Source organism: Alligator mississippiensis, chromosome 1 (assembly GCF_030867095.1).
Source record: "Alligator mississippiensis isolate rAllMis1 chromosome 1, rAllMis1, whole genome shotgun sequence".
In the NCBI taxonomy this organism is placed as follows: Eukaryota; Metazoa; Chordata; order Crocodylia; family Alligatoridae; genus Alligator; species Alligator mississippiensis.
In genome coordinates, this window is record NC_081824.1 from 339,263,532 (window position 1) to 339,285,248 (window position 21,717).

Consider the following 21,717-nt stretch of genomic DNA (forward strand, 5'->3'; position numbering starts at 1 on the left):
TTCAGTAAATTTTTCCAGTTTACTATAAAATCTCAGGGTTATGTTAAGTATCTACTTTAGAAGGCTAACAGTGATCTATTTACTCTTTCCCTCCTTGCCCTTGGCAACAAGTAGCTCAGGATTAGGAATAGCTTTGTTTAGGCTGACCATACTGGTGATGTTAGTCAAATCAAGTGCTAGCTCCTAAACTGGAATCACATGATAAAAATCCTAGGAATTCATGTTTCATTTATGTGTGTGAGTAGAATGTAATGGTCACTCCTCCAAGGATGCTGGCTACAAAGAGCTGATGCTAATTCCTCTTTAACCTATTCACTTACCCAATAAACTCTCCATTCAGAAAACGTAAGGCATCTTGCTGTTCACTTAGCTGAAGAAGCTTGTTTCATTCTAAAGGCTCCCTTTTTTGTTTGTTTGATTTTGTACCATCCATTTCATTTTGGACTCTTTTCAAATAAAGGAATCACAACAAGAGCTCTACAGAAATCAGGTAAAATACATTTTTTCCCCTAAAAGATTGTTTTATTAACAGAAATATGTCAAACTGTTCTAGTAATATAGAGAGAGGGTTTTTAAAATGCACAGTAGAAAAACTTCATAGAAAAAGTAACTCCAATTTGGCAAAAGCAAGAAACTTTATCTGAATAACATTTATATGCTTTTGAGCATTCAATGCGTAGATACACTGGTTATTTGCTGCTTAATCACAAATTATTCCCTTGTAAATATATAGCAATATTTTGGTTAACTTTTATTTACTACCTTATTGATTAGAACATTGAATATTATAATAAATTAGCTCACATTCATAATACGTTGGGTTTTTCTTGTCCCCAGTGCTATTCCTACTGATGGTAAAAGGGAACTTGTTCAAAAGTTTTCATTGAATTTATATATTTTTATAAATAATGTCTTTAAAAGATGCATTCAGTGTTGTATGTTGCAACTAATGTAACAGTATTGTATAAATACTTCTATGAAGTAGACATTAAAGAACTATTTTACATGTTTTAAACAGCTGCATAATTCCCATAAGCTTTTTATTGTTTTTTAAACCTTTTCTTCAATTAGGCAAGTTCTATGTGTGGCATTTTTTGGATCCAAGTGTAATGCACACCTGTGACTTTTCCTTGCTAGAGTAACTCTACTGAAAAAAAGAACAACTTCTTACTCTAACACTGGATTGATTTGTTTTAAACAACATTGTTATTTGCAGCCAGGGTTAAAAAAGTGATAAATTCTTTTTTTTCTAACCAGTTTATAAGTTGGTTGTAAAAATTCAGGCCACACTACAAAAGGCAATAGGTATGTAGGATATAAAGTAGAATGCAACTGTGTTTATGAAGTGCTTGTATAATTGCTATTTCCTCAGGAGAGTAAAAAATCTAGCCAAAGAAGCTGGAAGAACTGCAGCAATGAAGTTTAAAGGAATGTGATTGTGTTTAAGCATAGAAATCCTTGTGTTTTTTCAGTAAATGCACTTTTCATTTGTTTATTTAAAAACATTTACTTCTACTTTATTTGGATTTCTTTACTGATTAGTTCTAGATCCTATTGGCAGAACGTGCATGAAAAACTTGTACTTTTGGGCTGGTCAGCCATTCAAAATGCTGGTATTATTGTCAGTGCTGTTTACTCAGCATCCAAAACCAAAGTGTAATGCAGTCTCAGATGTGGACTCTGGCCCATACCGCAAGCCTATCTTGAATCAAAACATTTCCTTTTTGAGTCTTCTGTATACTTGTTATCAGGTTAAATAGGTCAGCAATAAATTAGATTTAGTATTTATTGTGTGAATGAAGAGAAGATATGGGTTAAAGGGCCTGCAGGGACATGATTTAGAATTTAGGGATTTAGTGAGGAGTTTTGTGTGGGCGCTCTATCTGCTTTCCAGCTATTCATTTCAAATCCTGAATGGGCTTTCTACCCTGACTCTGTTGGGAGAGTTTAGAGCAGCAATTGAATGGAAAGGAAGGCAGAAGAAATATGAAACTGATAGCAAAGTACAGAAAGTGGAGGGCAATACATCAAAATAAGTGGCTTGTTAATGGTCTTCTCTTCAGAGTGTGTTAAATAAAATCAAAATGCTGATACAGAAAAGCAGGAAGAAGCTGTTACCATGTGTCCAACCTCAGTAGTAAATTCAAATGGTTAAAGCGAGGTGCCAGAAAAGCTTTTCCATGCTAATTCAACAATAATGCCATTCTTATGACACGTCACAATGTACATATCTCTATGAATGCCTAAGAAAAACAATACCCTACAGGAAAGATTTGTAGGACTAGGTGCTTTTGCCAGACCATATTTTCTCCTGTGGATTAACTTTGAACCACTAATTAAAAGTTATTCTTAAATCTTTCTAAATCCTGTTACAGTAGAAAGCAGTTAGGGTCTTAATCTTAAGATTTAACTGATGTTTCTTTCACAGAGTAGAATTTACAGGGAGGCCTCTTGTAACTTACTATGGCAAAGAAACCACAAAGCCAAAGATTTTTCTTGAGTGTAACACTTGAAATGGGTACAGTCATTAACTTTACTTAAAAAAAAATAAATAATTGGAATGGTAGCAAATGGCGCTAGATAAAATGTTATCAAATTATACAGTAATATTGATACAGGATGTCTGCCAGTATAATGATAACTTCAGTCCTCTCATATCTGAGTTTTTGAGACAGCATCACTTGTGAAGTAAAGATTGACTATACTGTATGCAAGAGAAATGATGCATTTTATCACACATGTCCTTCTAAAACCATGCAGATCGGATCTCCTACTAAACTTTCCTAAGCAAATGCATTAGGAAGGTGCACCTAATACTGCATGCTGTCAATGAGTCAGTAAACTGAAAATGTCACTTGCGTTACTTTCCTATGGATTATGAATCTTTTGAAGCCAGAGATGCAATGATGTAAAAATCTTAACTTTTAATGAGTCATAAACAGTCTTGTTGAAGACTCCATTTCCCATATATGTCACTTTTTCAATTGACAAATACTGTGTTATTTAAGGAACCCCTGGGTGCATCTACATGTGCAATTAATTTGCCTGAATAAACTCCAGCACAGTTTGTATTGGAGTTTATTGCTCCTGCCTGCAGCGTTTACGTGTGCGCCTGGGACCACGGCACGTTGAACGGGGGCAGCGCAGCCTTGGCTGCCAGAAGGTCCGGAGGTCAGCCTGCCAGCCCCTTCCTCCTCGACTCAATGTGCTGTAGTGGAAATGACTTGGACACACAGGTGCTACTGTGTGGGGTTAGCTGGCAGACAGCCCTTGTGCTGTATCACCCTTGTGCCCCAGCCAGCTCCGGTCACCATCTCTATGTGTGTTATGGCACGTTAAACTCCACCAGAGGATAGTACTTGTGTTGGGCAGTACTTTCCTACAGTGGAGTTATTTTACTGTGGCCTAATAATGCTGCATATGTAGACGGTGATGCTTTACTGAGGAGCTAATTAGTCAACACCACAGGAAAGCACACGTGTAGATGCCCCTACTGTGTAATAACTGTTGGTAGAAACTGACTTTTAATTGTCATCACTTTATAGTCACCACATGCTTAAATTTGCACATCCATCTTGGAAACAGCTAAAATTAGAAATAGAAGTGAACCTGATAACATTTTTATCTGCAAGGGAGAGGCAAAGCAACATTTTGCAATGAATGTGTGGTATTTTGGGGGAAAATATATGCACACAAACCTTTTTGGGTATAAGAGTGAAGCGTGCCACCCATTTTAATTCAGAAAAAAGTGTCCCAGGTGTCAAAAGCATGGGAAATGCTGACTTAAGCCAATGGAGGACATTCCACTAAGTTCAATGGGCTTTGGGTTTCGCCCTGGGTCACAGGATGTGTCAATGACCATAGAAAATGATGGAGGGTAGTATAAAGAGAAAGCTAAACTAATCTGCAGAACTTAACCTACAGGCCTGGGCTTGCTTTTCATGCACTAAAAAAGTTGACCTTGAATGTTGCTGTAAGTGTCAGAGATATCTCATCCACAGGCCACTGAAGTCAATGGAAAGACTCATTAGCTGCACTGGGTTTTGGATCAGGGTCTAGATGCATCTGGCTTCTTAGTGTGACATGTTAAAATCCTTGGGCTGTTCAGTATAAGAAATCAATGGCAAGTGCCTTTGTATCTTCCGAAAATCACACAACAAGTCTTTTTGGTTATGGTAAAAATGAACTGAGTCTGCAAGATGCTTTCTGTTCACTTGACAGAAGTCTCATTTCCTGTTCATTGCCTTTTCATAATTTGCATACTGCTCTTATTTTTTTTAAATTCCCCTAGGAGGGTTAATTGCTATATTGTTTTCTTGATCTATGAAAATAAATTGAACGCTTTGTCAATGTTACAATTTGAGTCCATTCTACTATATTATTTTCTCTGACCTGAGTTGCTTATAGCAGAGATGTTCATTTTTACTTGTACTATTATGAATAGCATTTGGTTTAAATTAAAAAAAAAAGAAAGCCCATCTCCTGAATTCCTGTTTTTAATTAAATAAAGAATCCTGACTTAATAAGCCCCTGTAACCTTGTAATATCAGCAGTAGCAGCTGTGGCCAAGTTTTTTTTTGGTTTCTTCACATAAAGGGACAGAGACTTTTCTTTTTTGTGCAGTTATTTTTTTAAATGTCCCTAATTACGGATTTTTGGTATGGGGAGGAGGGAGGCAGAGGAGGCTCAACTGGAGGGTTTGCTCTGTTTGTCAGTATCATTCTGTAAATGCTGTTATACCTTGCAAGTTGTCACAAAGGACTTTGACTTGGGAAATGAGCTATTTCCTTTTTGGGAAGAATGAATGGGCACAGACTCAGGCATAGACATTGAATCTGAAACTGAATAATCCGTATTCCTTCTTGTCCTGTTTTTTTTTATAGACGTTTGGATCCAAAATATATTGGAGACCACGGGGAGACTTCCACTGGCTTCAGTGGGCTTCAGATTAGGCCTAGTGTACAGCTAGATAATGTTTACTTTGAGCAACAATGGATATAAGCAACCAGCAGCAATCTGTCTCTCTAGTGTAATTTGCACAATACTTTACCAACCAGCGCCATGTAAAACTTGACAGAGTAACTTCTGTTTCCACCCAGGCAATATTACTCTAGCTGCTAGACTGGAATCTTTTGGAAATTTGCTGTGGTTCTTAAATCCTTCCTACAGATATTTATTGCTATATAGTTTAGGTTAGTATCTTTACTGTTTCCTGTGGCATGGTGCTAAATAATTACCTCTTGGAAAAGTCCCTGGGGATTGAAAACCATGTCAGTGTAATTGTATCCCTTGAGAGGCTTGTATTTTTGTTTTTCTACTGTGTAGTGCTGTTTTCCATTGTTCACCAGATGATTAGTTGAAACCACCAAACTTATTTCCAGCTGTTATCAAATCAAGGGAGATTTTGAACTTGGATTTTCAGATGCAAAAAGTGGATAGATTGAAGCTTTCTTGTAATGATTGCTTAAGCATCATAATTTACAGTGCTTGCTAATGAGGTCTCCTGTATTATGTATGCACTTATGGAGTACTCTAGAAAGTGAGGAGGCAGCAGACCTATTTCGAGCAGGGTGTTCTGTAACGACAGACCATTTAAGCTTGCTGTTCAGTATTGTTCTCTTGAACATAGTCAGTCCATTGTGGTGTTTTATCCTGAGATGTTAAAATATGGCAGTTTGCCTCTCCAGGCCTTGGTTGAGATGAAATTCCAGAGTGAAAGAGATAATTTGTAACTAGTGGGTGGATTTGACTTTGGGGCCTATCATTTGCTGTTGATCTGTGGAAAACCCCCCACTCGGGATAATTCCATATAAGCAAGATATGAATGGAATTTCTTCTGTAACAAGAGAAGTCCACTGATGATATTAATGCAAGTACCTATTTTCCTAAGTAACAGAACCCAGAACTTCCTAGTGAATGCTTGCTTTAGAAACACACTTACCTACAGTTTTGTTTGCAAGTTTCTGTTTGAGAAAAGCAGTGTGAATAATGAATGAAAATAATTCTTTAAAACTCTTTTATGAGAGACATTTTCCAAAAAATCTAAGTTTGAAAAACTGAACCCCTCCCCACAGAAGGATAATACAGATCACAGAGATGTTGGTTACTTCAAGTTCAAGCTTTACAAGTACAGGAAGGTTGGTGAAGATGTGTCTATAAGAGATCCTATGAGACGCCTGTAATTCTGCCCTGTAGCAACTCAAGGCAACAAATTTGTGATTATAAGTGAGTATAGTTCCAGGTTAGAGGAACTCAGTGCTGTGACACTATAGACAAGTCCTGAGAGCCTGTAGGTTTCCAAATGTTTGCCAGTAAGATTCTATATTTTCCTTGAGTTCTTCTAGGTTATGTACAGACATTCAGGGATATTAGAGGGGCGGGGGTCTAAAAATAGCCCCTCCACCGACCCTGCCCACTCTCCCAGCCCCATCAATGGCTGCCCTTCCTGACCCCAGCCTCCTGGCTCTTTAAAAAACAACAACTTAGCACTCACCGGCTGCTGTCAGGCAGGGGGCGATCCCCACTGCCCTCCACTGTGTGGGGGACTCTGTTATGAGTCCCCATCCCCCACCCGCTCTCCCAGCCCCAGAGTCCTGGGCAGTCTGAAGCTCTCTGAATCTTTTCTGAATTGATTCAGAGAGCTTCAAATCAATTCAGGCCTATTTATTGGTTTCCTGATTCAATTAGGATTTGGAGGTTTGGCCAACGAATAGAGCCGAATCTTCTCTGAATCAAATCAGCACCCAAAGCTTCGCACAGCCCTAGGGTTTAACTCAGGGTAAGAGGCAAGCACTTAAGTTCAGGGAAGAAACAGGATTCCACATCCACACTTTCCTATCATATCCCAGGTGTCCATATGCATTCCTTGCTTCCATTCCCCACTGAGCTGGCTGTTAAGAGTTCCACCCTGATGCACCTAAAAACTCCCCCCTAACCATGATGAAATGTATAGGGAACTGAGGTTCCTATTTCAGGTTTGTGACTTCCATTCTGGTTGCTAGATGCCTGAAAGTTAGGTGCGGCCATGCTAAGGATCACCATGCCTGAGTTCCTTTGTGATGTGGTCTGAGCTGTCTTTATTGTGTCATAATGTGGCATTTAATTTGAGGTCCAACTAATTAATGGTTTTATAAATTCTCAGAAAGTTTATCCTGTAAAAAGTCCTGTATGTTTGGAAAGGATGCTTTATGTAAACAAAATAAACGTAATAAAGAAAGGCCAGATCCCTGCTTTCTATGTAAAAAATGGAGCTCAGCTTTCCATAATAATGGAAAAATACAGCTAAATGACTAATACATATATTCAAATATGAGGTGTAACCACTTGCACTGGTAAGGTGTGGGGACTCTAAGGGATGGGTAACGAGGAAATACATTTTGCTGTAGCTAGGCTGAGTTTTGTAGGCAAAAATCTCTACCTTACATGTCCCATTTATCATCAAGCTTGTTTATACCATAAACAAACATGAAGTTTTATTGAACATTTCCGGAAGTATTCCCTGGCACGATTAGGAACTTGCACAATAAAGTTGAAGGGGGCTATTCCAAGAATCTGCCTGGCTTGAGCTTTCTATGGAGGGCTGGTAATACATTTTCTTTGACATTTTACAGTAAACATAGTAGTAGATTCTGCTACCTTCATATACCCTTGTCAAACATCTAATTTTCCAAGTAAGTGAATGAGAGATGACAAAAATTTACCAGAAGCAGGGAAACCTAATATTAAAAAAGAAAAGTTATTTGGAATTGTCAGCTAGCGGAGCATGTTATGGAGGAGGGCCATACTAAACCTAGAAACAACCCAGGAAAAAATAAAACAATGCCATCAATGTATTTTTCCCCCCAAATAGAGGTCTTCTAATTCACATCTGTTCATTACTATACATTCCCTCTAAATGCATAATTACATGCCTATATTTTAGAGGGATAGACACTAAATTCTATGCCTAGTAAATGCATTTTCTAGAAACTGCTGTTTCTAGATTATACTGCCTTTAAGATGAACATCTGCTTACCCAAATAAGGGTCCTTTATAAGCAATGCTATCATTTTTGTATTTTTTTCTCAAATGGAAAAATATGGAAATTCAGTGAAACCGCACTTTCAAACTAGTGCTTTTCTTATTTATACTCTCCTCTGTCATAGGAGGTAGGGCAAGGTGGTGCCCAACAGTAGTAAAACTCCATTGTTTTATTTTTTCCCCCAGAGGTGTGTGTTTGGTAGGTTTTGTACTTGGTGTAATCCCTCTTCATAATATGCCTTACTTTTTGACAGTTCCAGATATTATATATATTTTAAATATAGGGAGTCCCCGCAGCTGATAAACTTCCATCACTTCTCCTTCACTTCACTTGGAAAAATAAGTAAAATCACTAAGCCTGTGCGAGTCGGCAGCAATCCAATCTGGCTTCGGATCCAGACACTTTGGATGGCCGCGATCTAATCTGGAGCTCCAGATCGTGTTTCCGCCTCGATCCAGCCGAAGTGGCTCCAAAGCTTCGGAGCCGCCTTGGCGATCCGGCCATAGGGTATAATGGGGAATCAATGAAATATCTCTAACTTTGCTGTTTTTTGTCCGATTTTGGATGAAGATTGCAGGGGTGGTAGCCTCTGCTGACAGCATGAAACTTGCCAAGTTTCAAGAAGATTGGTGCAGGGGTTTGGGGGGAACTGTACCCCAAATTCTTGAAAGCCAAACTCCTGTCATGTCTATGTGTTAAACCACAGAGGGGGTCAAAACTGCAGGGCAGGTAGCTCTTGCTGAGGCCACAAAGCCTGCCAAGTTTCAAGGAGCTAGGTGCAGGAGTTTTGCTTTCAAGAATTTGAGGTACAGTTGCCCCCAAACACCTGCACCTAGCTCCTTGAAACTTGGAAGGCTTTGTGGACTCAGCAAGAGCTACCAGCCCTGCAGTTTTGACCCCACTATGTTGTAACACACAGATGTGACATGAGTTTTGCTTTCAAGAATTTGGGGTGCCATTCCCCCCAAACCTCTGCACTGATCTTCTTGAAAGTTGGCAAGCTTCATTCTCTCTGCAGAGTCTACCACTTCTGAAAATTTCATCCAAATCAGACAAAAAACAATGAAGTTATAGATATTTTATTGTTTCCCCATTATACCCAATGGCCGGATCTCCAAGGTGGCTCCAAACCGATTCGGGAAGCCGAGCGAGGCCAGCGCTGTGACCTGGATGTGCTGTTTCGGACCCTGAAGTGTCCAAAGCTTCTCCGGATCCGAAGCTCTGTCCAAAGCCTCACACAGCCCTAAAAATCACTGCTTTTAGTGAATGTCTTCACACAAAGTGAAGGTTCATTGCAAATGGAATTACAGTTTACATATTGCAATGTATTGAAACATTTTGGTGCTTTCACTCTCTCTTTTCTACTGTTATTAGAGTTTCATTAACAGAGTAAAATCCTAGTTACAGTGAAGTCATTGAAAAAGATCCCATTGATTTCAAAGGAGACAGGATTTTGCCTTCTATGCATTTACCAGAGAAGAAAAAGAATGAAATTCCCAAGTCTTCATCTTGCCTGTAAGTTGTTGAGTATTCTTAGGTTTTTTTTTTTTAATCTGACACAACCGGTTTACCAAAATTATCTTTCCTTACTCACTTGCATTATGCCTGTATATTTTGGCTAGTTTTTTTTGTAATTTCATAGTGTATGAAATGGGATTAAGTTGTTTAAAAAGTGTTGTTTGAGCCTGCAAATACAATTTGCTGCAGAAAATTATTTTCTGCAGTGCATTCAACTAAGAATTTCAGAAACTTATGGGAAAAAAATGCTTGGATATCTTCACTGATGAACAATTGCCTTCTGTCTGCATTGGTATTAGAAGTACTTGCTGCTTGCAGATGACTCTTCATGTGATGGTTTAGTTTTTCAGTAGAACAGGATATCAGTGTGTGTTAAGTGTAAGGAAGTGTAAGATCTACTCAGAATTATCAGCATCCTCATGCAGCATTTTTCGGTATCCATCTGCTCCTCAGTACTATCCTTGTCTGGCAGAAATGCTAATTGCAACCTTTAGAATTTTATGTAAGCATCAGGCCAGTCAGCTGAGATTCAGTGTCAGCCAAATGTTCTCTCTGCTGTCATATGTGTCAGGATCTGTTTCTCGTCTGTCCTGGTTTGTTATAAATATTAATGGTTCTGTGTTGCATGACCATCCTCCTGGATGAAATTTATTTCATAATGACACGTAGTTGAAGCACTTTGACCTGTGGCTGGTGCCGCACAGTAATGAGACAGGTAGGATACAATTTTCAAACGTGCCCAAGTCTCTTGGGCTCCTAAATCAGTTTTGCAAGCTGAATGAAATCCTTTTAATTTTCATCGAGGCTCTCACCCTTCAGTGACTGAATTATTTCAGAAAAAATGGTTAGGCTCCTGAATCAAAATGTTTTCTCCATGGCTCAAAACTTTGAGCTTTCAAACATTTCCCCCCTTCTGCACTTGCACAAAACCAAGAGCTTTCAAGGGGTGGGTGGTTGTTAGAGTTGTTCCACTGAGCATAAATACATTAATTCCAGCAAGGACTTAAATCTTTGTTTCCCACATCACAGATGAATGTCTTGGCTGCAGGACCGTAAAGTCCATCTGGCTCCAGGCTAATAAGAAGTGGTATAACTAGGGTGGGGTGACCAGGGCATTTACCTTGGGCACCAAAAAGGAGATGGGGGGCGGTGCAGACAAAAATGGCTGCTACAGCTGCACAATTGCACTGGCAGTAGTGGCAGCCAAAAGTTGCTACTTCCCCTGTGTGTGGCAGTTGCCCTGGCCATGTTGTTATGCCTCTGGTATTAAGTACTCTGCATATTTATACACAGTGGTACAGCTCCAACGGGAGGTATATTGTGTATTGGGGGTGGGAAGAGAAAGAGTGAGCCATCTTCCCTAGACTATTCATTAGCCTTCTGGTCTGGGTATTTACATGGGACTTGGGAAACTCCAGGTTCAGATATCTGCTCAACTTAAATCAGAGCAAGGACTTTAACCAGGATCTCCAGCATCCCAGGTAAATTGGCCTGACACATATGAGGCTATTTGCTTTTCTGGAGTCACCAAGACTTTGACAAAAAATTCCATCCTGGGTTTGAAAAACCTTTCTCAATGAGCGCTTCAGACATTTTCCAACCCAATGCTTTTCCATCACTAAAAAATGTCCAAACTGTTCTGTTTCTGAATCAAGTAGGCAATTTTGAAAATATCTTTCATGTGCTTATGTCATTACACAGAAAACTGAAGAGTTGGTAAGGTTGGTGAGTGGTCAATATCCTTTTCCTTTATTTTCTGTTCTTAGGCTGTAAACCTCTCAGCATAGGAACTAAGTGTTTGGATTGCAGTTACCATAATGTGAGCAATACTGACTATAAATATCCCTTAAAATAGGATTAATAAGTAAATGGGAATTTAGACTGAATGAGGCATCTGTTGTTAAGAGGTGGATGTTAAGAGGGCACATACACAGCCATTTGCAGGGCACAACAAGAAATAGCCTGACAACTGCTAGGACTGGTACTCCACATTTTAAACATGTTCTCCTGCAGTTGGGAACAGTGTTTCTGCCAGGTGTGCCACAAATTAGCTCCACACCCTCTCCAAGTGCCACTCCAATCCCTTGCCTGATTTGTTGCTCTGCTTTCTGCTCCTTGCCTGATTTGCTGAGCTGTTCTTTTGCTTCCTGTTCTGTGCTCCCTGACTGATCTCCGCTCTGGGTCCTGCTTTCTGCTCTATTTGCAACTGCTGCCTGTCCCCTCCCTGAGCTGCCCTGTGCCACACATAAAGGCTGCCTGTACCACTTGCGCATCCGTGCTATGGGTTGGCCATTCCTGCTCTATGGACTATTTACATGTATAGAGCAGTTTTGTAGTATTTTTCTCTTTTTTTTACTGAAAGGGGAAGCTGAATCATTTCAATTAAATTTGTAGTCTTTGAAATCAAGAAGCAATTTTACTGTTTTTCAAATTGGTGTGGTTTTTGGATACTCTCTTTGTCTTGTCATTTGCTACGCGTCTTCTCCATTCATTCTAGGTTTCTAGAAAATGGACTTTTACCATCTGTGGTTATCTTTATCTGTACCTGCACCCATGTGGAGGGGTGGGTTTGCCTGAATTTGCTTGGTTGTTCTTAGTAAATGATGTTTGCAGTGGCAAGGTTATTCTTGAACTTCCAGTATTCATGACATTGGTGTTAGTCTTCAAAAAAGTGTTCCTGTCATCTGTTTCATATCTCTTTCATTAGGTCATAGTAATTGTCTTATTAACTGTTTTTTTTCTAGAGCACCTCTGTTCTTTCTTTGGTACTTCTGTCATAACTGTATTTGATTTATTATTGTTTGTTGATGGTCGCTCTGTTTGATCTCCTCCCAACTATTGAACCAAGATCTGCCACACTGTGTGAGTGTTCTCATTGCTATATAGTTATGAGAGAGGTAGGTATTCCTCCATGCTTGTCAGTGAAAGTGGCCATAAGTTCTGAGCCTGTAAACCCCAAACAGTCTAATGGAATGGTTAGCCTCCAAATGTTCATTCCAGTTCTGGGCATGCCCAATACCACAACTGTAGGCACCTAAGTAAGTTATGTCCAGAAAGCGTAGGTGTTATAGCTAGTCTGGTACTTAGGCAGTTAGATGGACATTTTGTGGTGTCTAAATTCTGCCTAGAATGCAGCTTAGGCATCTATTTAAAAAAAAAATCCTTAGTCTGCTGCTATTTTGTATGTGGCATATTTTTTTCACATTTTAATGCATTCAATTTTTTTAGCTGTTTGTTTGCTTCTTTGTTTACATGCCTCAGCAGTGGAATATATCAACAGCTTGATTAAGTCTCTACTCTGGCACAGTGTATGTGCACTGGTTTCCTTACCTCTAGTGCTTTAAATTTTATTATGTCTAATGAGTCAGTTTGCAAGTGTGCCATATTTGCATAATGGAGCTAACCTGGTGCAGCCTTGTTGCGTATTGGTCAATCGTTTCAGCTTCATTATGATATTGAAGGTACATCTTTTCAAATCCTACAATTCCCCTAGGAGCAACAGGTAAATATATAACCCTTGCTGCAGTCTGTAGCAAAGCTCAATCTGACCAGGGTTTTATCTAAAGTATTTTTGTGGAGCATCTAAGACCTTTGTTGCGTCATGCCCTTCTTCATTTGCTAACTGTGATGGTTGATAAATTAGGATGTGATCTGGCTATATTCAGTGTAGGGATTCTGATGGTGAGGATTTCTTTGACAAGCTGCTTCATAATTTGGCCATGATGTCCTTAAAAATTTTCCTTTTCACTGAAATCCTTTTAGGGAGTCGAGCATTGCTCAGCTATTTCCAAAGTGAATTGGTTGCCTCGGGTTGGTCAAAATGAAAAAAATGGTTTGGTAAAGAACTCTTCATTCTGACACTACATTAAGCTAGGCATGTAAGGATGTACACATCAAATTTGAATTATGCGAGGTTTGTGGCCCTTCAAAAGCCAGTAGCCATGCTATCTATTCCTGAGTTCCATTTCCTGGTATCTACTAGCCCTTAGTTTATTAAAGAACCAATTACAGGTAGTGTTGAAATGATGTTGTAGCCACAATGGTCCAGGAAATATGAGAGAGAAAATTTTTGTGGGTGATAGTTTTTATTGGACCAACTAACCTGCAATTGGTCCAATGAAAGATATCTCCCCCCCAAAAAATCTTTGCCTTTCACATATGTACAGGCAGCTCTTTTATAGAGCACTCTGGAATCATGTAAGAGAGGATTTTTTTCCACTTTGAAGATGGTCAGTTTAATTTTTTTCTTGGATTACTGGCAGATACCTACGTGCTTGTTCTGAAAATTAGAGATGTGCAACAATATCTTATTTTGGTTATATATTTGCATGTGTGTATGCACGCGCGCGTGCGCACACACACACACACACTGTTTTGTTGGGGTTGATGTTCTTGAAACCTTTTGAGTTTGAGACTGCAAAAAAAAGTTTATTATTGTTTTGACTATATCACCAGTCTTTCCATATAATTTTTGCAAAGGACAGAAACAGTCCAAAGATGTATTTGTTTGTATATTTTCAGTTTAGAAGTACACAGGGCCTCGTATGGCTATCCATACATAACAATGTAATGTTTATGCTATTATACCAGCTTTCTTCTGGTCATCTCAAAGCACTTTACAGATTGGAAATGTTGTTGGTCTTGTGAGATATATATCATTAATCACATTCTACATGTGATAAAAGTAGGACACAGTTTTAAAGATTTGCCCCTGGTCACTCAGGAAGTTTGTGGCTTTGAATAAAAGCCAGCTGTTCTGGCTTTGAGTCCTTTGTTTTAGTTAGAAGGCCATACTTCCTCAGTACATGCCCACATGTGTCCCATGTCCTTGTATCAGGCACTATTTTGAATATATAGTCTGAGGCTTGCAATAGCTCTGCCCCAACCACCATTCATTTTATGGAAACCTACTTCACTGTGGTGTATTTAATTTCCCAGTCATTTTTTTAAAACAGCTTGCCTTTGAAATATTATAGTCTATAACAGCACGGTCCTATAATATATATTTATATTAAGAAGTAAGCTGCTCTGAAATTTGTATTTCCTTATGACTGTCAAAATGAAGCACAGTTACTTTAATTTTCCAAAACAGCTTTACTATACCCTAGAACAAACTAAAAGTGTTGTATGTGGTAGTACCACGTTGTACCTCATCCAAGCCATTGGAGGAATTCTGTCCAACACAGGAGCATAGACATGCACAAGTTAAGAAGTGAACAAGACAAGGGAGCACATGTGTACAGATGCAGTGCCACTAAAGCCTATTGGTCCAGTTGACTACCGTTGAGTTCAGGACCGACTGTACAAGGACAGGGGAAGGGAGCTGTCTTGTTGCTGAAACTGAGGGAGGGGTGAGGAGGCAGCAGAGCTGCCTTGAGTGCCCTCCTCTTCCATTCTCTTCTCTTCGTGAAAATGATGGCTTCTGATAGGCGAGGAGCAGTGTCTGTCCGATTCCTATAGCAGCCCTGGTTGTGCCACAGAAAGCGAGGCAGATGGGCAAGCAGTCAATTAAAGGGATTCTCCTCTAGTGTGGGCTGAAATTCTGGAGTGAAATGTGAGTTTTGGCATTGTTTCTGGATGAGCTGGCAGTGTAGAAATCTAAGAGAGGCGGTAGCAGTAACCCACTAACTTCAGCTCTCTCTTGTACCCCGACCGTCAGGGAGCCCTGTGGGGACCATATAGGAGAGCGTACCCCCTTCTTGTCAGTCAGTTGTTAAGTGGGAGGAGGTTTCTGCTATGGGGGAATAGGCCTTTTTCTCCTGGCAGCTGGCCCTGGCCCTGATTCCTTATGCCTCTGGGTTTAAATCACCCTGTGTGCAGCCCAACAGGGGTGCCCACATGGCATTTTAAAACCTGGGGCCTCTGTCAGCAATGAGACTCCCCCATTCATAGGGGAGTAGTAAAGAAAGTTGTCCTTATTAACCTCCCTTCCCCCAAATCTGAGACCCAAATGGACTTCAGTAAAGAAAATCTCAATGCAGTTCCTTTAAGGTACCCTGCACTGTGTCATGGACGGCTAAGAAGCACAGGATGCAATCAAAGCTTCTCATTGCTCTGTTCAAATGGCTCCATAATAACAGCGTTCAATGAAAATTGTTGGCAGAAGCTTTCCTTTTAGCATGAAAACGTGTGAGAAAAGTCAATGACTAGAAGGCTTTTTTAACCTCTGAAAGGTTTTAGAAATCCCAGAGAAGAAAGGAAATAATTACCACGGGGAGGTTTTTAAAAAAATATATAGTTTTTTTCCAGAGTAGCAGCCCTTTGTTTACTAGATTCCTATTCACAAGGTGCTTTTAAGACTTGAAGAGGTTGTTGTCAGTCTTCAAGGCTAAAATCAATTTCAGCTGACAGTGATAATTGTTTATTCAATGAGCTGGGTCCTAACCCTGTAGTCTTGAGGTGATTAATCGGTGGACGCTTATTTATAAAACAATGCTTTCATAGGATTTAGAGCCTGAAGGGTGAAATGACACCCTGTTACCCTGGTACTGAACACAACCATTTGTTTGTGTTTGACTAAAGTATAACTTGTATTTGTGCGGGCCAGGAGTGGTCCGAGGCTTTCGGGGGCGCGCGGCGGGCTGTGGCTGGGAGCCTGCAACAGTAGGGCGGGTACTTTTGCACGACAGACTAGAATTAGGCCCAGACTCATAGTGGTTAATTAAAGATTATTTTACTTACACTGTAGGTGGTTGCGGTGCAGGCAGGAAAAACTTTCTTGAGTTGCAGTTACAGACAAACACAAGTGGAGTTTGTTAGGCTCCACCAAAGACACACGCACGGAGTTTGCTAGGCTCCGCAAAAACAAACACGACAGAGCTCTGGATACCCTTGACGAGCGCGCAAAACCGTAGATACGTCTTAAGAATTTAACGAACGAGACGGGAAGAGGTTGGTGGCTGATCAGGCCGCCGAACTCCTCTGAGACACACACAAAGTTTCTATTACTCTGCCGCGTGCTCAGAGTCCCCACGAGATGGTTGTGGAGTCCTCTATCACTTGGGCGGAAACTGCTCAAACCTCTTATGCGACTAGCAAGCCAATTGCTAGCCGCCACATGGGAATAATTTAGAAACAGCCAATAGTGGGAAACAAATTTACATACGGGTGGTGGGAACTCCTTTGCACCGGGGTTTTCTCTCTGCAGCTGAGAATTGCACCATGCAAAGAAAGCTCCATGTGGCGGGAAATAATTCTGCAGTGCCGAAGCACGCACACAATCATTGGGTCATAACAGTATTTAGCAAAAAAGGCTCAAAAGGCATTCGGTCTAGATTGGACAAGTCCAAGAGATGGAGAATCCATCTTCCTCCTGGGTGGCTTGTTCCAGTGGTTGAACACTGTTTAAAAAGAGAAATCTCTTACATTTCTTGTGAACCTACCTGGTTTCAGGCTCCAGTCATTAGTTCTTGCATTGTCTTTCTTCTAAAGACTCAAGAGCCCTTTGCTAGCAGTTATTTTCTCCCTGTGAAGGAAAAGCTGCTGTGTCTTCTTTGATAAATGGAACAGACTGAATGTTGGAAGTCTCTTAGTGCATGCCTTCTTCCCCCTCAATCCTTGAATCATTTTTGTATCTTTTCTTCACCCTCTCTGTTTTTTAGACTTTCTGTTTAAAATGTGGGAACAACTCTTTGCAGTAGTCCAGTAACTGGATCAGTGATTCTGTAAACAGAGTTGAAATAATTTTCCCTATTCCTTCTCAATGTTTCTACGGCTAAGTGCAGATAGTCAAAAAGTTTGAGGCTGAATTGATTAAATCATTGAAGCTTAGTTTAAACTGCACAGACTGAACCAACAAGCAAGCAAACAGCCATTTACTTCTGATTCTGGAAAAGCAGCCACGTGCCTGCAGTGGGTCGGGCCAGAAGTCGGGGAGTACTAGAGCAGGCCTCCCTTCTTAGTTGGAGCAAACAGCTTGGGTCCTGGCTAGCCCACACACCCTGTGAGGAGGACTTGCAGGGCAGGTGCAAAGCATCTTGGGATTCTGGGGGACTGTGAATTTATTTGAATCCCCGGGGGGAGACCTGGGACAGAAGTTCAATAAATCAATTTAACCTAAATCAGTTAAGTCTGATACTACATCCATCCAGGTATATCTTAAACCGGTTTCAGCCATTTTGAAAGTGGTTTATGTGCACTGAACTTCTGTTGTGTTACAGGTTTGAACCAGTTTCTGATTACTTATACCAGTTTATGTGTAATTTCTGTCCCAATCCTATACATTTTAGGATGACATTAGCCTGTTTTGCCCCATTGGCACCCAGGGAGCTAATGTTAAGTTGCTTGTTCTCTGTCTTGCAAGATTAACCTTCATTCCTTGTTTCCAGTTTTATGACATTGTATTAGAGGTCCTCAGTTGTATAAAAGTACATTTTGATTGAATGAGCTCATTTTAGCAAATGATCCTTGTCTTTGTATAACCATCCTGAGAAAAGAATATGAAAGCTTTTTATGTTAATACTGGTATGTAGTTCAAATGGCAATGCTTTTTTTTTTTTAATGAAAAACATTTCATTCATGTTTGCTTGGTATGTTACTATTCCCCTGATGAAAGATCTAAAAATTCCTTTCAGGAATAATCAGTGGCAGAAAGCACTCAAATCTCCCTTTGAAGTTTCTAATTTCAACCACTCATAGCAAATACTCTGCTTCCTATTTTCTTCACTTTGAATGAGATGAATCCAGGTCTACATTTAAGATGCTTGAAGGATGTTTTATCAGCCAACCTCACTCATGCATTTTTATAGAGCTGCTATTGCGATCATGGATTGTGGGCAGCATTCTCCTATTTCATGCTTGTCAAATTAGAGAACTGTCAGCTTCCAACTCTTTTTTTTCCAATTCAGTCTGTGTATAAGATGCAGAACCAATTATCTGACACTAATTTAACAGCACAGAAATTGATTTCTGGGCAGAAGCTTATTCTGTAGTTCCTTACTAACTACTAGCAAAGCCTATGTTATAGAAGATAGGATTATCCTACTTAAAGCATCACATCGATTAGCAATATCAAAGGAAATGAAAGCAATGGGAGGCAAATATAAATAATTTGCAACTTTACTAAGTGATAAATCAATTAACCTATAACTTTGGATTCCAGACATCTTTGATTTATGTTCAGGTATTTGATACTTGCATTTGTAATGTAGCTTAGATGGCTGTGAGGGAAAGTTAATCTTTTAGCATTTTTAATTACCACATTCCATTTTAATTTTTAAAAAGAGAAAGCTAAGCAATTAAGTAGACAGAGAATGTTACATAGTTTTCTAATTACTTCTCCTGTGAAGTAACATTTGCGAATCCAGATACCTACATAACTTTTTCACATTTTCCCCTGTTGCTACAGCCCAGATAAGGTTGCGTTTTTTTTCTCGAGTGTGATATGGAACTCAGATGGCCAGTGTGCATCTTCCGAAAAATGCATCTTTGTGGGTCTGTTTACAGGTTAATGTAAAAATGTTGGCGTGGCCAGAATGATTCTCAGCATAGTCTCTTGTTTTCTTACAAATTTTACTGTGAGATTTCTTAATTGCATTGTGGATACTCTGCACTGCAGGAAAATTGCAGCTAAATGTATAAAGGTCAAGTCATTTCTTTGAAGGTAATGGACCTGATCTCACTTGCATTCACACCCATTTACACTGCTCTGTCTGTCAAAAGGAGAATTTAAAGCAGGTGTAAATGTAATTTATTTTCACTTGAAGGCAGTTATGAAGGGACCTTAGTGTAAGTGTCATGCCCAATGACTGTTTCCCTTCCTTTCCACATTTGTATGTTGTTCTATTATGTGAGAACATGGTGTCACACTGAAAATAATGGTAGCTACTAGGTACAATGAGAGTGTATCTTCACTGCAAGTAATCACATGGGCCAATAAACTGTTGTAAGGAGTCAGTGGGTAGCATAATGCAGTACAATTTTGAAAGGAACCTTTGAAATGTTATGACCAATAAAGACCAGAGATTAACCAGTTAAAAAGCATCTGATCTGCAAAGGTCAGAGGTCCTGAACTGAAAGACTGGGTTCAAAGTTGGTTTGAACTTTTCAGAAGCTCAAAGGGACTTTGCACTTGTTGGGTTTCAGCTCTAATAATGCTAGCTATTGTATGCTTTTACCAAGACCCGCAAATCATGCAATTTTATTATATTATATTATATAATTTTTATTGTTAATTGTACTGTATCATTTTAGTGAAAGCTGTAAATAAATGGCTACTACTGCATATTAAGTTTCAAGTGGCTCACAGCAGGCATCAGGGCAGGGAGATTTTTTTCTCTTGATCAATCTACAGTAGCGTCTGGCTGCCAAAATGCATTATGGGAAATTTTCACTTGTCATGTGAAATGTCAAGGACCAAAAGATGCAGATTAGAAAAAAAGAATGTGTGCACCCCCCACTACCTCCTCAGTTCACCCTTTTACAATACTATATTATAGTAGTGATCGTGTTGAATGTTTTGGATTGAAAAGATTGTCACGTGCCATTGCACTTTGTGTTCTAAAGCCAGAAAATGCTTACAGAGAAATAGATGGTCATGTGGCTGTTCTTTCATCCAAGTTTCTCTTAGCTCCTAAAAGCAGCTGCTTAAGAAATTCATTTTTTGCTTCAGAAATTCTGAAGACAAGCTTTCTGAGGGGACAGTGTTCATTAGGAATGGTAGAAGGATTCACTAATGAACTTGCTGCTTAGAAAATACATTGTTTTCAACTGCCTTTGACTAGCAATGGGTTCTTTTATTCACATTATATTAAAATGTTTTGAATAGAGATGTTATCTCCTTCTTTTTTTGAACCCCCCCCTCAAAAACTTCAGACATCAGAGTGTCTCTTTGTTAATAGCCTCTGAATAAGGGCATGCACTTTGGGGCACTTTCCAAGTGCCTGTGCTTGATTTTGTGGAAGAAGCTATGGGTTTATGTGTATTCACAGTATTTTCATAGATTTCATCGATTTCATAGACATTAGGGCTGGAAGGGACCTCGGAAGATCATCGAGTCCAGCCCCCTGCCCAAAGGGCAGGAAGTCAGCTGGGGTCATAGGATCCCAGCAAGATAAGCATCCAGTTTCATCTTGAAGGTGTTCAATGAAGGCGCTTGAACAACCTCCGGTGGCAGGCTGTTCCAGACCTTGGGGGCTCAGACAGTAAAGAAATTCTTCCTTATGTCCAGCCTGAAATGATCTTGTAGTAGTTTGTGACCATTCGACCTCGTCATCCCTTGGGGCGCTCTGGTGAACAAACGTTCCCCCAGATGCTGGTGGTCACCCCTGATAAACTTGTAGGTGGCCATCAGATCACCCCTGAGCCTGCACTTTTCCAGGCTAAAGAGCCCCAGGGCTCTCAGCCTGTCATCGTAGGGTCTGCTTCCCTGACCTCTGACCATGTGCGTGGCTCTTCTCTGGACTCTCTCAAGCTTCTCCACATCCTTTTTGAATTGTGGAGCCCAAAACTGGATGCAGTACTCCAGCTGCGGCCTCACTAAGGCCAAGTACAGGGGGAGAATGACGTCCCGGGATTTGCTTGAGAAGCATCTATGGATGCAAGCCAGCGTTTTGGTCGCTTTACTAGCCGCAGCATCGCATTGCAGGCTCATGTTCATCTTGTGGTCAATGATGACCCCCAAGTCTCTTTCTTCCATAGTGCTAGCCAACATAGCACTGCTGAGCCTATAAGGATGCTGCAGGTTTTTTTTCCCAAGGTGGAGAACCTTGCATTTATCGGCGTTGAACACCATCAGATTCTCGTCCGCCCACTTGCTGAGCCTGTCCAGGTCAGCCTGGATCATCCGCCTGTCTTCTGGTGTGGATGCTTTGCCCCAAAGTTTGGTGTCATCTGTGAACTTGGCCAGTCCGCTTCTGACTCCAGTGTCCACATCGTTAATGAAGATGTTGAACAGTATGGGTCCAAGGACAGAGCCCTGGGGGACCCCACTGGTCACAGGACACCACGATGAGTGACTTCCATCAATTACTACTCTCTGGGTCCGACCCTGGAGCCAATTTTCCAGCCAGTGGATCGTGGAGGACCCAAGGCGACAATTGGCCAGTTTCTCCAAGAGACGATCATGGGACACCAGATTGAAGGCTTTTTTGAAGTCAAGATATATGACATCAATCTCATCTCCCTTGTCTAGGTGATAGGTCACCTGGTCGTAGAAGGAAATGAGATTGGTCAAGCAAGAC

The 21,717-nt window shown here is 40.3% G+C and overlaps 1 protein-coding gene across 3 annotated transcripts in view; it reads left to right on the forward strand.

Annotated features, from left to right (window-relative positions):
• The first annotated feature begins 265 nt into the window (after positions 1 to 265).
• OCA2 (OCA2 melanosomal transmembrane protein) overlaps positions 266 to 21,717 on the forward strand; it is a 422,456-nt gene continuing 401,004 nt past the window's right edge. For all 3 annotated transcript variants that reach the window (XM_059720961.1, XM_019485119.2, XM_059720962.1), the window contains exon 1: positions 266 to 490. The gene's annotated coding sequence lies outside the window, so the exon portion shown is untranslated. The remainder of the gene's footprint in view (positions 491 to 21,717) is intronic.